The sequence below is a fragment of the Raphanus sativus genome, unplaced genomic scaffold (genome assembly GCF_000801105.2).
Source record: "Raphanus sativus cultivar WK10039 unplaced genomic scaffold, ASM80110v3 Scaffold0905, whole genome shotgun sequence".
Classification (NCBI taxonomy): domain Eukaryota; kingdom Viridiplantae; phylum Streptophyta; class Magnoliopsida; order Brassicales; family Brassicaceae; genus Raphanus; species Raphanus sativus.
This window is the reverse complement of record NW_026616219.1, coordinates 1-14,837: the sequence shown is the minus strand read 5'-3', so window position 1 is coordinate 14,837 and position 14,837 is coordinate 1.

Sequence of the window (14,837 nt, the reverse complement as noted above, 5' to 3'; positions counted from 1 at the left end):
TGTGTGTTTTACTTTTGATTTCAGCACCACTGACGACAGCTTTGCCTTTCTCTTGTTTAGTCACTTTGATTTCGTCAGCTGCTTCCTTCACAAAGATTGGTTTCTCAGAGGAAACCTTGGAGGTAGATCCTTGAAATCCCAGTCCTTGGTTAGTACTAGGACACTGACCAATGGTTAAGAGATGATCCAGAGTTGATGTTCCCACGGAGAGCATTCTGATCTGCTTATGATTCTCAGCTAGTTGACTTTCAAGTAACCTGCTTTTATCCATCTCCTTCTCAAGTAGCTCACTCAGTTGACCTACTTTTATCTCGAATAGTTTCTGAACTCGCTCCTGTTCAGCCATGGCTCGTTTGACCGATAGTAGCTCTTGGTCAGATTCCTTCAACGGCGAGAGAGGTAACGTTTGGTTTCCTGGCTTTTCTAACTCCAGGATATTGACTTGAGCTTTCAGCATTGCTTTATCCTTCAGCAGTTGTAGATTCTCATGACTCAATTCAGCAAACTGATTAAAGAGTGCCTTATACTCTGTTTCAAGGTCGTGATTTAGCTCATCCTCATCCTCTCTATCTACTGCACTGGCTTCTGTCGTGCTAGTCAAATCAACATCTTGTCCTATAAGAGCCATGAAGTTTAAGTGAAGCTCTTCTCCATCACTTTCACTGTCCGAATCTGTGTCACTGAAACTCATCAAGGATTTTTCTTTCTTTAGGTTGTTAGGGCACTCACTACGAGTGTGACCATAGCCCTTACACTCAATACACTTCAGCTCCTTACGCTTGGTGAGAGGGCACTCGTTGCGAAAGTGTCCATACCCTTCACATTCATGACACTGTAACTCCTTTTTCTTGGAGTTTCTAGAAGCATCTTGTCTGGATCCACGATCTGATTCATTCTTCTGGAAACGACCACTTGATCTACTCCCTCCTTTCTCCATTCTTTTCACAAACTTGTTGAAGTTACGTGCCATTAAACCTAGATTCTCTTCAATCTTAGCAACCCTGTCCTCCTCCTTTGATTCTGCAGCAAACGCAATACTTTTCTGAGTATCAGTGAGTCTGTCAGTCTTCTCGAGGTCGTGTACTTTCAGAATCCCTGAGAGTTGATCAAACTTCATCTCGTCAGTGTCTACAGCGATATTTAGCACCGCTTTGTAAGCTTCAAATCGAGGTGGTAAGCATCTTAGTAACTTCTTCACAAGATCTTTCTCTTCGTACTTTTTACCCAAAACAGAGGATTCACTAGCCAGTTCACTGAGTTTGGATATGAAACCATCAATTGGTTCATCATCTCCCATTCGTAAATTCTCAAACCTTGAGGCAAGATGATCAATTCTGGTCCTTCGAACACTGGTGTTACCTTCGAAGTGATTTATCAAGGTGTCCCATGCTTCTTTTGCTGATTCACATCCTTGAATGATCTTGAATTGATCGAGATCAACCGCAGAGAATATAGCCGTGAGCGCCTTTGAGTTAAACTTTGATGCAGCCTTTTCGGAGTCAGTCCACTTGTCTTTCTGTTTAGGACCTAACGAGTTGTCCTCCATCAGCACAGTAGGAGCAGACCACCCATCTTCAACTGCAGTCCAAGCATCTTCATCAATACCCCTGATTATGTGACGCATCCTAGCCTTCCAATGTCCGAAATTCCCTCCATCAAGAATGATGGGCTTATGCAGCGTGATTAGTTCCTTCATGGTGTCCATGAAACTTGCAGGATCTCAACCTGTTAGTAGTATATGATACCACAGAGGTTTCCTGCTCTGATACCAAATGAAAGTTCAGAGACAGCCAGTAAAGGAACACAAAACTCAATTCAAGAACACTTTCCTTGATTATTAGAAACCTTTTAAACAATCTCCCTAGATCTGTTTAATCCGAATTACTCTCAGTCACAGACGACTAGAGACGGACCAATTTCTAATATTGATGACACAATCGAGCTGCTCAACACAAGGCACTCGATCGTCTAACTCTTGACAAGAACAACCTCTTGCTCAAGCTTTTACAATAACATGCTTAACCTAGATCTGCCCTAGACAATCTAGTTAAGTAGTCCTTACCGAATATTCTATTTTCCTAATATCTCGGTGAATCCAAATCTTCCATTATTCTCTCAACTTGATGTGCAAGTTATATCCTGGAATCTAATGAGTATCGCCACGTCATCTTTCCATAACTCTGCGACATCTGCGTATAACACACAAGCTCCTTTGTGTAAAACGTCGTCACTCTGATTCTTCTAACACACGGCTCTTTTCTTGATCTTACAAAGCATACTTTCCACAGCTGAGATAACCGTCTCCAACTCCGTATGCAGAGATGAGATGTCTCTTTTGATTCCTTAATCCAAAAGTTTCTCATGTATCGAAGATTTCCATACCTATCCACATCCACTGAATTGTGTCTCAGAAGTCCATAGACCATTCACTAAACATATGATTTATAAAAATAAAAAAAAAAACATATGATTTATAGCATTTAAGGCTTGAGGTGTCAGTGGATGCACGATGTATTGTTTGCCTTTACTCAAATTATTTTGCGTTTGCTTGACATTTACCCTTTGCATGTCTTACTAGCTGTAGATAATATCTTGTGATTCCCAAAACAAATCATAAGAAATTTCCAAAAATACCAGATTCACTATAAAAAATTAAAGGTATTCTAACATAATATTTCGTCGCAACCAAAAAGAAATCGTAACAGTATAGTTATTATTACCAAATTCTATTAGTTGCAATACATATGTATCAGAAATGTTTTGGAATAACAAAAATGTCACAATATTTGTGACTAATATATTTGTGACAAATTTGTCAGACATTGTTACGTTATATATTAATAAGTAGTAACAACATTGTAACAGTTTATTACTTATCGAATTTTCTCAAACCATCTAAATTTGAAACAGTAATAATGTGGCAACTATGTCACTTGTTGCAATGGATCTATTGTCACAGAACGTCACTAATATAGATGGTAATACAGTCCTCTATCCGTCACACCAATTCTGACTTTATATATTGTCTCAAATCGTCGTTATTCATAACTAATTCAAAGTCTTAATTTTCTAACAATATTGTAACAAAAAAAATTTGGTCATAACACATAACTGTTACAAAATTGTCGTCTTTTGTAACTGTCAAAGTTGGTTACGATTTAATAATCCCACAGTTTCTCTATTTACCACTAAAACTCGTCACAAAATATATTACTTGTAACTAAATTATTGGTAAAATGAAAATTAGAAAAGGAAAACTGAAACTGTAATTCATGAAAGGTGCGTAGATTTAATCTCTTACTAGATTATGACCCATCGCGGATATATTTTTTGTTTTAGTTTTTATTAAAATTTTAATTTTATATGTGATTTGTAATCATATTTATGTTTAATATTATTTTAATTTGACATAATACATAGTTGAACATAATACTTATTAATAAATCATGTTCATGTTTTAATAGAATAGATATATTTAAAAGAAATCATTACAACATTTGAGGCATAACACGTGTCATCACGAAATTGATTCTTAGACTTTTTAGAGAAATAAATTGATCAATCTAGATTTTTTTTTGTCGTCGGTCAATCTAGATATAAACTATAGTATTCATTAAACTAACCATAAAATTAATTATTAATATAAAAAATACTCTTCATTTTCTCTTAAGTAAAAGTTACAGAAATTTATCAAATGTGATTAAAATATATATGAAATTAATGATTTTGAATAATTAACATTTGCTAAAAATTCTTATACCCTCTATCTTATTTTCTAATTCATTATTATTGATATAAATTACACAATTACATCACCCATAAAATAAAAAATAATAATTTTTCGTACATGTTGTGTTTTGATTTTTTCTAAACAAGTATAAATTACAAAAATTATTAAAAGTCTCACATAAACTTTTTTGATCAAGGTTTTAATGTTTTGCTATAATAAGATACAGTGATTATAAAACCATATGGATAAAAAGTTTTATTTAATAGGTTTTTATATTAATAAGAATATATATATATATTTAATATCATTTAATTTAAAATATATATCATATAAAAATACATAGTTATATTTTGATATTTGTATTGAACATATATTGAAAATTTAGTAATTTAATTTTGAAATTTGCGTTGGATTTTTAAAATGATTATAAATTACTAAAACCATTAAACATCCCACATTAAAAATTATCAATGGTTTAAAATGTTATTATACAAAGATGAAAATAATCATACAGCTATATGAGTAGAAACCTCATTTAGTAAATAATCATATTAAAAGTATACTACATATATTAATATTATTTAACTTTAATTAGATTATACAATAAGTAAACTTGATTTTTTTTATTTTTTTACCATAAAATGATCGTAAATAAACAAAAGCGATCATTTAATTTATATGTGCACACTAATCTAATTATATCCATAACAGCTACTGATTCTCAATTATTTTTAATATATAATAATCATTTTAGTATTTTATAAAAAGCAGAAAAATATAAAATAAGTAATAATGCATAAATATCATTTGATAAAAAATATTTATCTCGAGCAAGGCACTGATCTTAACCTAATTATATTTTTATGGTAACATAAAAAAAAAATTTGTTTGCTAAGTAAACTGGAGGAGTGGAAGCCCCTTAGTCCAATGTTGTAAGTAAGGGTTCATTAATGCTTCTACATCTAGAGATTTGGGGTTCAAATGCTAGAAAATTCAAATTATTCATATTGTGGAGAAAATGGTTACAAGAGATCTTCAGCATGGTGCATGGCGTACAATCGAACATTGATCCCATAGGACAGGTCATAGAAATGACAATTATGCATATTATGGAGAAAATGATTACAAAGTATCTTCAGCATGGTGCATGGCGTACTATCGAACATGGATCTCACAGGACGGCTTGGTATGGCGCAATCAAGACGTGTATTCTCACAAGGTGGTAGAAATATCGGCTATAGAATTGTCTATGTAATATTTCTCATCGTTGTAATAGGATAATTAACCAGACGTCAAAAATGTAAACTGGAGATGCAAACATATAACAAACATAAACTAAACTTAAGAAAATGATAGTTTGTAAAACACAAGAAAAAGTAAACTTTTGGAAAGTAGTGGAGAAGCAAAACTTCATATTGCTGTCGAAGTAACTGACTAAAATATTTTCTCAATTGCTTCAAACCATTTCTTAAACTTACTTGTTTCTTCATGGCTGTTTTGCAACTCTGATTCCCGTTATTCAACTCATAGAGTTAGCGTACCAAGATTTTCAACAGCTTGTTGGAAATCTGTTGAACCATCTAGCTAGAGACATGTAAACTTCATTTTGAAGTGATCCAAGACCAAATACACGACCTTGTTTTATAATCCAGCAGCCTACCAAAAAATATAATTACATTCACACTTATACAATTCAAACAAAAATAACGCTGGTTAAGCAAATTCTATGCAAAGAATCTGTCATATCCCCAATTACACTATGGAAATTCAGGAAACAACAAATTGAACATGTGATAAAAAGACAAATTACATTAACATAGATTTCATTTCTTTCCTTCATAGTAAGAGGATCTGATGCAGCATCATAGTAACTCCCCACCAATCAATCGTCTGCAATTATGTCGGATTTTATTATATATCCTTTTCATGTCTAATTTATAATCTCCTTTTATTTTCTGTTTCCTGTTTTTACATGGGTTTGGATTTACACTGACCAGGCGACCTTTTAAGGCTTATATAAATCTTGGTGTTCTAGCTTTTAAAAGACAGTTTTTGGAAGACAATAAAATACAATTTTCTATAAAGATTTGCATTGATTCGATTTAATTCATCAATTCAAGATCTTTGTGTTGATTCATGATTAAATTCATCAATCTAAGAAGTCAGGTCTCTAGAAATTTTGATAAATCCCTAGATTTGAGCTGAATTATGAAACCCTACGCTGCGCCAAGTCTATTAAAATTTTACATTGGAAGACTCTACTTGTGACAATTTCTTGCACATATTTCATCATATTTTTTAGCAATTAAGAGTGCTCTTTCATCAACATATGTTCCATCAGATTTCTCGTGTGTTTTCTTCATCACTACAATGAAGGAAGAGTAGACATCACAGAAGAAAAAATCATAGAAAACTTACATCTCACAAGTATTAGATCAAGACATATCAAACAATTAACAAACACAATTATTTGATCGGGGTAAGAATTAATGACAAACGAAAAAGAACAAAGAGATTTGAGACCTTGCTTAAGTAAAGAAGCTTTAATTCGGCTGAGAGGTAATTAGGTTCTTAGGGTTTAACGTGACATTATGTTAGTTATTACTTTCTTTATATATTAGTTAAATAGTAGGGTATTTCTATATAATATTACAACTTATTTAGGGATTTTTTTGCCGGTTTATACTAAAATGGCTTTCAACAATAAAATCTAAATATTTTCTTACTACTTTAAAATAAAGAAAGTAAAGTGTCATTAAAAAATAGATGCAAAACAAGTATATCAATGAAATAAACAAGTATATCTTCTCAAAATAATGCGTTGTTTGATCGAGATGTTCACAAAATGATTTCACTCAACGATCGTGTTGCAGAGTGTTGTAAGTTTCTCAGCTAGCATATTACTATCCCCAACCACTAGGATATTTGGCAAAATGATCTAAAGCAAGAAATGAGTATTCAAGAACCCAAATCAAAGCGAATGACAGTATAGACAGAAATGGTAACCTGAAAGAAGGCTGGTAGTCAAAAGGAGATCCACTCTTATCAACAAACTCTGAGGGAGTTGTCCTGATGTGTGGGCATGGGGGATTCCTGCCTCATTCTTTAGTTTCCAGATTCCACATCCAATATTTTTTCTTGAAATCTGCAAATGAATATGTGAGAAGATAGAATTAGTTCAGAGCACAGACTTTAGAAAAGTAAAACACCACACTGAAGATATAATAAACCCTGACCTGGTTCAAAATGCGACAATTCCTCTGACATTACTACTATATCCACCAACTTACGAACGGATAAGAAAAAATCAAAGAAAACAACAGGAGCAGAGACAAGCTCGGACATGATATGAGACCAATTATTGTTCTTCCCTAACAGTTCGATACCTATTTAAGCAAACCAATATTGACATAATCTTCAACAAGTGCTTAGTTAAAATCTCCAGTAATTGAAGCAGCTACAAGAATCCCTTGGATGAGGATGACGCTACCAAGCACAAGTCATCTAAGGAGAAAACCATTCTTGTTCTGTCTCAGCTCATGTGCCTGGCCCTTGGGCCCTCCTTCCTCGCTAACGAACACCGGTTTCTCAACAGGATAAAGCCTGATCACCTCCTGCAGAGATTGGACGAGATTCAGATTGAGTATCACAAAAAGAGAACCCTACACAGAACTACAACTCGACCTTAAACAAAGAGTGAAATTCCTGCGAATATAACAACATCTACATTTTCTGGTGACCTGTACGGTAGCTGTGTCTTTCTCTGGCTATTCTCAATGTTTCCAGAGAAAATTCTTAGCAATCAGGTCCTTCCCAATCAAGGATGTTCTGTCCACCTCAACGGAACAATGCCTTTGCTCAACAACAAGAGTTCTCAACCCATCAGATGCGTAAGCATGAAGCTTTTTCTTGGTTGCTTTTGTAACATAAACATGGATGAGTCTGCACCTTTACAAATAGTTTCACTGACATGTCGGGGCATCCTAGTATTACTTCCTTTGATCAGGTAGTACCAAGATACTAAACCTTTACGCAAAGAGAAAAAGAAAATATGATATAGGATCAATTAGATGTTTTTTGTAACATATAGGATCAATTAGATATGATTCATATCTTACTGGTAACACTTTCCACAACAGTTGAACACGTAGAAAATAAAAATTAGGTTGTATACAACATATTTTATAAGCAAAATAGATTTTACATAGTCTAGCTTAAACACTTTTTACCATTCAATAACCAAGTCTTAACCGGAAGCTTTTAAATTTGATATTATTGCTCCTCCCATATTCTAGGTTTGGAAACAAAACTAAATTGTGTATGTTCCATTACGAAGCCTCATTTAATAAGAAATTGAAGAAGAAAATTAAATTATGTCCGAGTGCAAGAACATATATACAGTAGAAAACTCTCTTACCAAAGGTTACATAATATTTTTCAAAATTAATGCACAGTCCCGAAGTTTTTCTATAAACCCTAACTTCTTTCATTATTTCATCACATTCACGAAATTTCACATTATAAAAGAAAAGGCTATCATTAGAAGAGAAGTTGGGACATCTGAGAGATAACTTGTGACATTCACATCCCTCTGATCCCCCATTAGTTATTTATTCCGAAGGCTAATGAACGTTTCTGTGCATAGAATATAAATGAAATGAGACAAAAATCTCTTTGATGCAATCTCTCTCTGGGACAATATTTCCTCTAGGTTGTTCATTCATGAAAACATGATATTTTACAGACGATATTCAACATATTATCTAGCCAATCTAAGCTGCTAAAACCAATCTTCTGCATAACAGCTCTAATGAAATCCCATACCATATAATCATACACCTTACTCATGTTTGTTTTAATGGCCATTCAGTTATTTCTTCCACGTAGATTTGGTATGAGCTCACGTACACCATGTTTTAGTGATGTATCTTTGGTGCTTGCATATGTTGACTCACCTGATTCATAGCAAAACATATGTCTTGTCATGAGATAATCAAGTAAATGAGCTTTCAACCATCCTCATATACAGTTTATCATCTTCAAATGGTTGGTTATCTTCAATATCCCCCTCAAGTATAACTTTGTAGCCATCTTCTAGAGGTGTCTTTGCTGACTTTCCTCCAATCTTTCCTTTTGGGACATAAATAATTCCTACTTAGATCTACAAATCTCAATTCCAAAAAAGTATTTCAGTTCTCTTAAGTCTTTGATGTCAAACACTGATTTCAGAAGATCCTTAGTAGATTGAATCTCAGCCCTGTCACTTCCTGTTATGATGAGATCATCCACATACACTAGAACAACAATAATACATGATGGTCCAGAGAGTGTTGTACCATTGACTGTTGTACCATGCACTAGAAGATTGTTTCAGACCATATATTAACCTTAACACATTCTCTGGTTTCACCAAATGTTCAAGACCAGGAACATGATGCATTTATACTTCATCTTCAAATTGTCCTTGTAAGAAAGCATTCTTCATATCCATTTTCAACAAGTCTCATTCAATATTGGTTGCAATTCTAAGAACAATCTGAATCTAATGAAGTTTCGCTACATGAGCAAATGTTTCCCCATAGTTTTCTCCATATATTTGAGTAAACCATCTTGCCACAAATCTAGAATTGTGTCCCTCTACTTTTCCATGTGCAAGATATTTGATAGTGTGTATCTATCTACTTGTCACATCATTCTTTCTCTTTGGTAACTCACTCTCATACCAAGTGTCACTCCTTATCATTGCTTATGTCTCTTCACCTGCTTAATCCCTCCAAACTTTTGTTCCATGGCTTCTTCATAGGATTTTGGTATATGTCCTTTATCGATACTGCTCATGAAACACTTGATGCTCAGTAGGGTAATGTGCAAAAGAACAAACAACTTGTATTGGAGGAGCTACATAATTTTCATTGAAGTTGGATCTTGGTTTCTTCAAGTTTGAGGAAGGATACTACCCTTGTGCTTCTTCTTAAGGGCTGGTTCAGCTTCGGTTTCTGGTTCAACATGTGTTTCATGCTCGCCTTCATCACTATGAGAAACCATCACACTTCAGTCATGATTTTCTGAAAGGAGGAAGATCACAAAAGAGTGATTTTGAGCCTTTGGATTAAAATTAATAAAAGGCCCAAAAGAAAACTAATAAAAATTATCTTTTCATTTATCTATAATCATTTTTGTTTTGTTTTTGTGTTGTTTATTAGTTAGTGGTTTGTTTTTTTTGAAATGTAAATGTAAATTTGAAATATTTTATATAGTTTGAGATATATATTATATAAATTACATTTTATTAAAATTTGATGTTTGATGTTCTATGATATATGTTATAGTATGTGGTGTAGGGTTTATGGTTAAAATTTTGACATAGGTACATGTTTGAGATTAAGTTTTGAAAATGTTTAACTTTATAATTTTAAACTTTTTAGTTAAATCTTAAAATATTATAAAATTTATTAGTGTATTAGAGTTTAAAGTTTGCGTTTATAGTTTATGGTTTAAAAATTTGTTTAGGGTTTAGGGATTCAACAGATAAACATAACGGTGTTATGAGTTTAGAAAAGATGTTTAAATATAGGGTTAAAGGTTTAGGGTATTGAGATAAGTTTTTGAAAAATAAATAACTTTTGAGTTTATTTTTTAATATTTTAGGTTACATTTAAGATTTATTGTTAAAATATTAGAGTTTGAAGTTTGTGTTTAAAGTTTAGGAGTATTAATTTAAGATTAATTTTTGAAAATATGAATTCTTAAGTTTATATTTAAGATTTGAAGTTAAATTTAAGATTTAATGTTAAAATATCTATATTATTAAAACTGAAGTACCAAAATGAGTTGACCAAACCCTGACTGGAACATCACTGTTACAACACTTCTGTCATCCAGAAGGTCCACCATGTGTAAATACACGTTAATCATAAAGATAGCAACACATCACTATGTGTTCTTCATCGAGCAAACTTGAAAATTTTCCGCACCAAAAGCTTCTCGTGGAAAATCTTCAAGATGCACCAATACAACGTCTTCCTTGATCTTTAAATATGGAAGGAAGACTAGAATCTTCTTTCAGCTTTCAAATCTTCAGATTTCGATGAGAAAATAGTCACCTTGCATGAATCTCTAGAATCAGCTTTAAAGGTCTTCAACCTTACACTGGAGAAGCAAACGGGGACTAACGTCTAAACTGAATAACATAACATATGCTAAAACACTTTCAAGTCCATAGAAAGCTTTAGCTGTGCTTATTTAGAATCCAATCAACCAAATAAATCACAATCGCTTAATTCTTCAATAGATAAAAACTTCATTTCAGATTTTAGGATGAAATATTTATCAGAAAGTGAAGAAATTTACTCTTTGTGAAAATCAAGCAAGAATCGGTAAGATTTGGTTCCTCACGCAACTTTCGGAGTAACTCTTAAAACACATGTAAAGGCTATTTACATTGGAAACTTTATTTAGATCAACTTAAACTCAGAGGAAGATGAAGCGTTGAAGATTCGATCTGATTTTTAAGTTGAAAACATCACAACAAAATGCGTCAAACAAAGAGAAATCTTATTAAGCAGAAGCCAAAGTCAATCTATAGACCAAAAGAATATTGGTATAACTGGAATGACTGATCTCATCTCTTCTATGTGGAAGAAGTGGTGAAAGAGAAGATATTATTTTATTATTGTATTTGAAAGTATAACTAGTTTAAAAGATGAACAAAATTTCTTTTTTTCATCAAAAATACTTTTTCAATCAAATGAAATAACTGTAGAATTAAAAATATTAATAGATTCTGACACGCTTTTTTAAAAAGTGGGTATATTTTTGCTTTAATTTTATATGAAAATTTTAATTTTATATTTTAGTTTTTTGTAATCATTTTTGTGTTTAAAATTAATTTCATTTGATAAAATAATCCATTAAATAAATAAACTATATAGTTGGACATAATCAACAAAATAATAACAGAAGTGCTTCTCAAGAAGATGACACATCAGATTTGAAAAGCATTGTGAAGATGACATGTCAATAAATGAAAAAGTTGATACTCCAATTAAAACATTTTGTGTGTACACTTAGTTTTACAAGTAAGCTTAATCTTCTTTTCCAAAGACTTTTCCAAAGAATGGAAAAACAATTCAAGCCCATCATAAAACGTGTATTTTGTCCGTTTCATTCTAGGAGAGAGAAAAACAATTCAAGCCCATCATAAAACATGTATTTTGTCGTTTCATTCTAGGAGAGAGAGAGAGAGAGAGGGAGAGGGAGAGAGAGAGAGAGAGAGAGAGAGAGAGAGAGAGAGAGAGAGAGAGAGAGAGAGAGAGAGAGAGGCATGGGCATACGGATTACCGGATCGGAATTTTCGGATTTCAGATATTATGGAACTAGAGAAAATGGTACCAATCGAATAATTTAAAATTCTGATTCGGATACGGTTCGGTACCTGTCGGACCCTGTTCGGCACCTGTCAGACCCGGTTCGGATTTGATTACATGCGAAGTAACCGTAGAAAAGTCGATTTTGGTTCGGGTTTACCTGTATTTATCCTCACAGATCCAAAATGAATGTTTTTTCCCGACTTATCCGAATAAATGAATCAATTATAAGATAGTAAAACCTATAAATACTAGAACTCTGAAACTAAAAAAAAATAGACTTGAACTAATTTATCTTGAATAAGTGATTTTGATTGTGTTAAAAATTTATCTTAAAAAATTATGATTCATTTTATCTTATGTGATAAAATATATATATTAAAATAGAATGGGTTTAATATTAATAAACCAAATATAATATATATATAATATTTTAATATTACTAAAATAAACATAATATAAATTTAATTTCGATGTCATCATTAGAATTTTTAATTACTCTCAAGATATTGATAATAATAATTTATCATTTAAATCACTAAATTATATCGAAATTAATAATGGAGCATAAAATATGACTTATCCTAAATTTACGGAGAGCATAACAAATTATCAAAATATTGAAAATAATAACTACAATTATCGAAAATATTGACAAATAAGTAAAAAACCTAAAACGATGGAGAAGTTGACACATAAATGAAAGCAAAAAAAATATTTTACAAATAATAATATAAATATTTTTGAATTACGAACTATTTTCAGAATATATCACAATAAGTGATTTTGATTGTGTCAAGAAATTTATTTCAAAAAATTTATGATTCATTTAACTTATGTGATAAAATATATATATTAAAAGAGAATGGGTTTAATATTACTAAACCAAATATAATATAAAAATATATAATATTTTAATATACTAAAATAAATATAATATAAACTTAATTATGATATTATCATTAAATTTATAAATTATTTTCGAGATAGTGATAATGATAAATTATCAGTTAAATCACTAAAATTATTTATTAAAATTAATAATTGAATATAAAATATGACTTATACTAAAATTATGGAGAGAAAATCTACAAAATATTGAAATTACTAATTGGAATTTTGTAAAATATAGACAAATAATTAAAAAAAACCTAAAAATATGGAGGAGTTGACAAATAAGCCAAATCACTTTATAAATAATAATATAGATTAAGAATATCATTTAATATTTAGTTATGCGTTTTTTTGTTTTTTTTAACTTTTAACCTTTTTACTAAAGATATATTTGGATAATAAAACAACATATATATGAATTATATTTTTATTTTAAATATATTTTTTTAGATTTTGCATTATCTTTTTATATTAGTTTTAATCACTTATATAATCAAATACCTTTTAAATTCGTTTTTATTTTTATCTAATTTATATATTTTATTCATTAAGAATATGAATGCTATTAACCACTCTAACTTTTAACGTTAGAGCTCTGTTGCAAAAATTACTTCATAAATAGTAGTATAGATGGATAGATATGATTTATTAAGTAATATTTGTATTAATATGAAAAAGATAAAACAAACAAAATCTACAATTTTAACCAAATTTGTAAAATTTGTAAATTGAATCTTGTTTATTCTTTCAATTCTTGTCTCATGACAAATAAATTGCATGAAGCTATATGTAAAATTAATTTGTATTATGATTTTTCGTGGCGTAGCGCGGATGTGTACCTAGTTTTATCAATAAGTTCATGTTTATGTTTTTAATAGAATAGTACTAGATTTTGACCCGCCCTTAAAAGGGCGGGGGTATATTTTTTGTTTGAATTTAATTTTTGATATTTATTTTTTCTTTCTAATTATATTTTTTATCTTTTTCTATAATCATATTTTGTGTATAATTTTAATCAAAACATATTTTATTAAATAATAACAGTTTAAAAATTGATCTGGTATAACGCACGGCTAAGGCTGGGTTGCGGGTAACTCGCCCGCTGACCCGCCAACCCGCGCGTGCAATTTTGTTTTGGTTAAAAATATGACCTACACAACCCGCAAAACAATAATTTGGGTACTTGCACCCGCTCCGCTTAATTTTATAGTCATCCACGGGTTATATATATATTTTAAACATCATTATTTAATTTAATTATTATAAAAATATATTTATAATTAAAAAATATACATGATTTAAATTTTTAAATTATTATTTTTTAAATTCTCTGTAATTTTTAAAAAATATTTAATTTTTTAATTTTTACTTTTTAAATACTTTATGGGTCAACGGTTAAGTGCAATTCAAAATCCACCCAACACACTTATTATTCGTCTTAAAAGAACGGATATATTCTTTGTTTTATATTTTTAAAAAAGGTATAATTTTTATAAAATTCAAGTTGTAACCAGCAACAAACAACAAACTGTGTCGTCCATTCAACAACCTGCCACAAGTCAGTTCAGACTCTTTTGAAAAAGTTTGTGTAACGGTTTATTTGACCAGTTAGTTATTATCTAAGTATTCCTAAAAAATAATAGTGTTTTCGACCAATTTATTGGTTGGCGTGTTTTTTTCTAAATAAAGTTAAAGGTTAAGTAGTTATATTTATATGAACCATATAAGTAGTTATATATATCTTTTTTTAGTTGGACTCAACTAACATCAATTGGACATGTTCCAAATTTAATAGTATTGATATTTGTTTTTTCTTTTCTGTTTATATTTGTATTTTTAATCATATT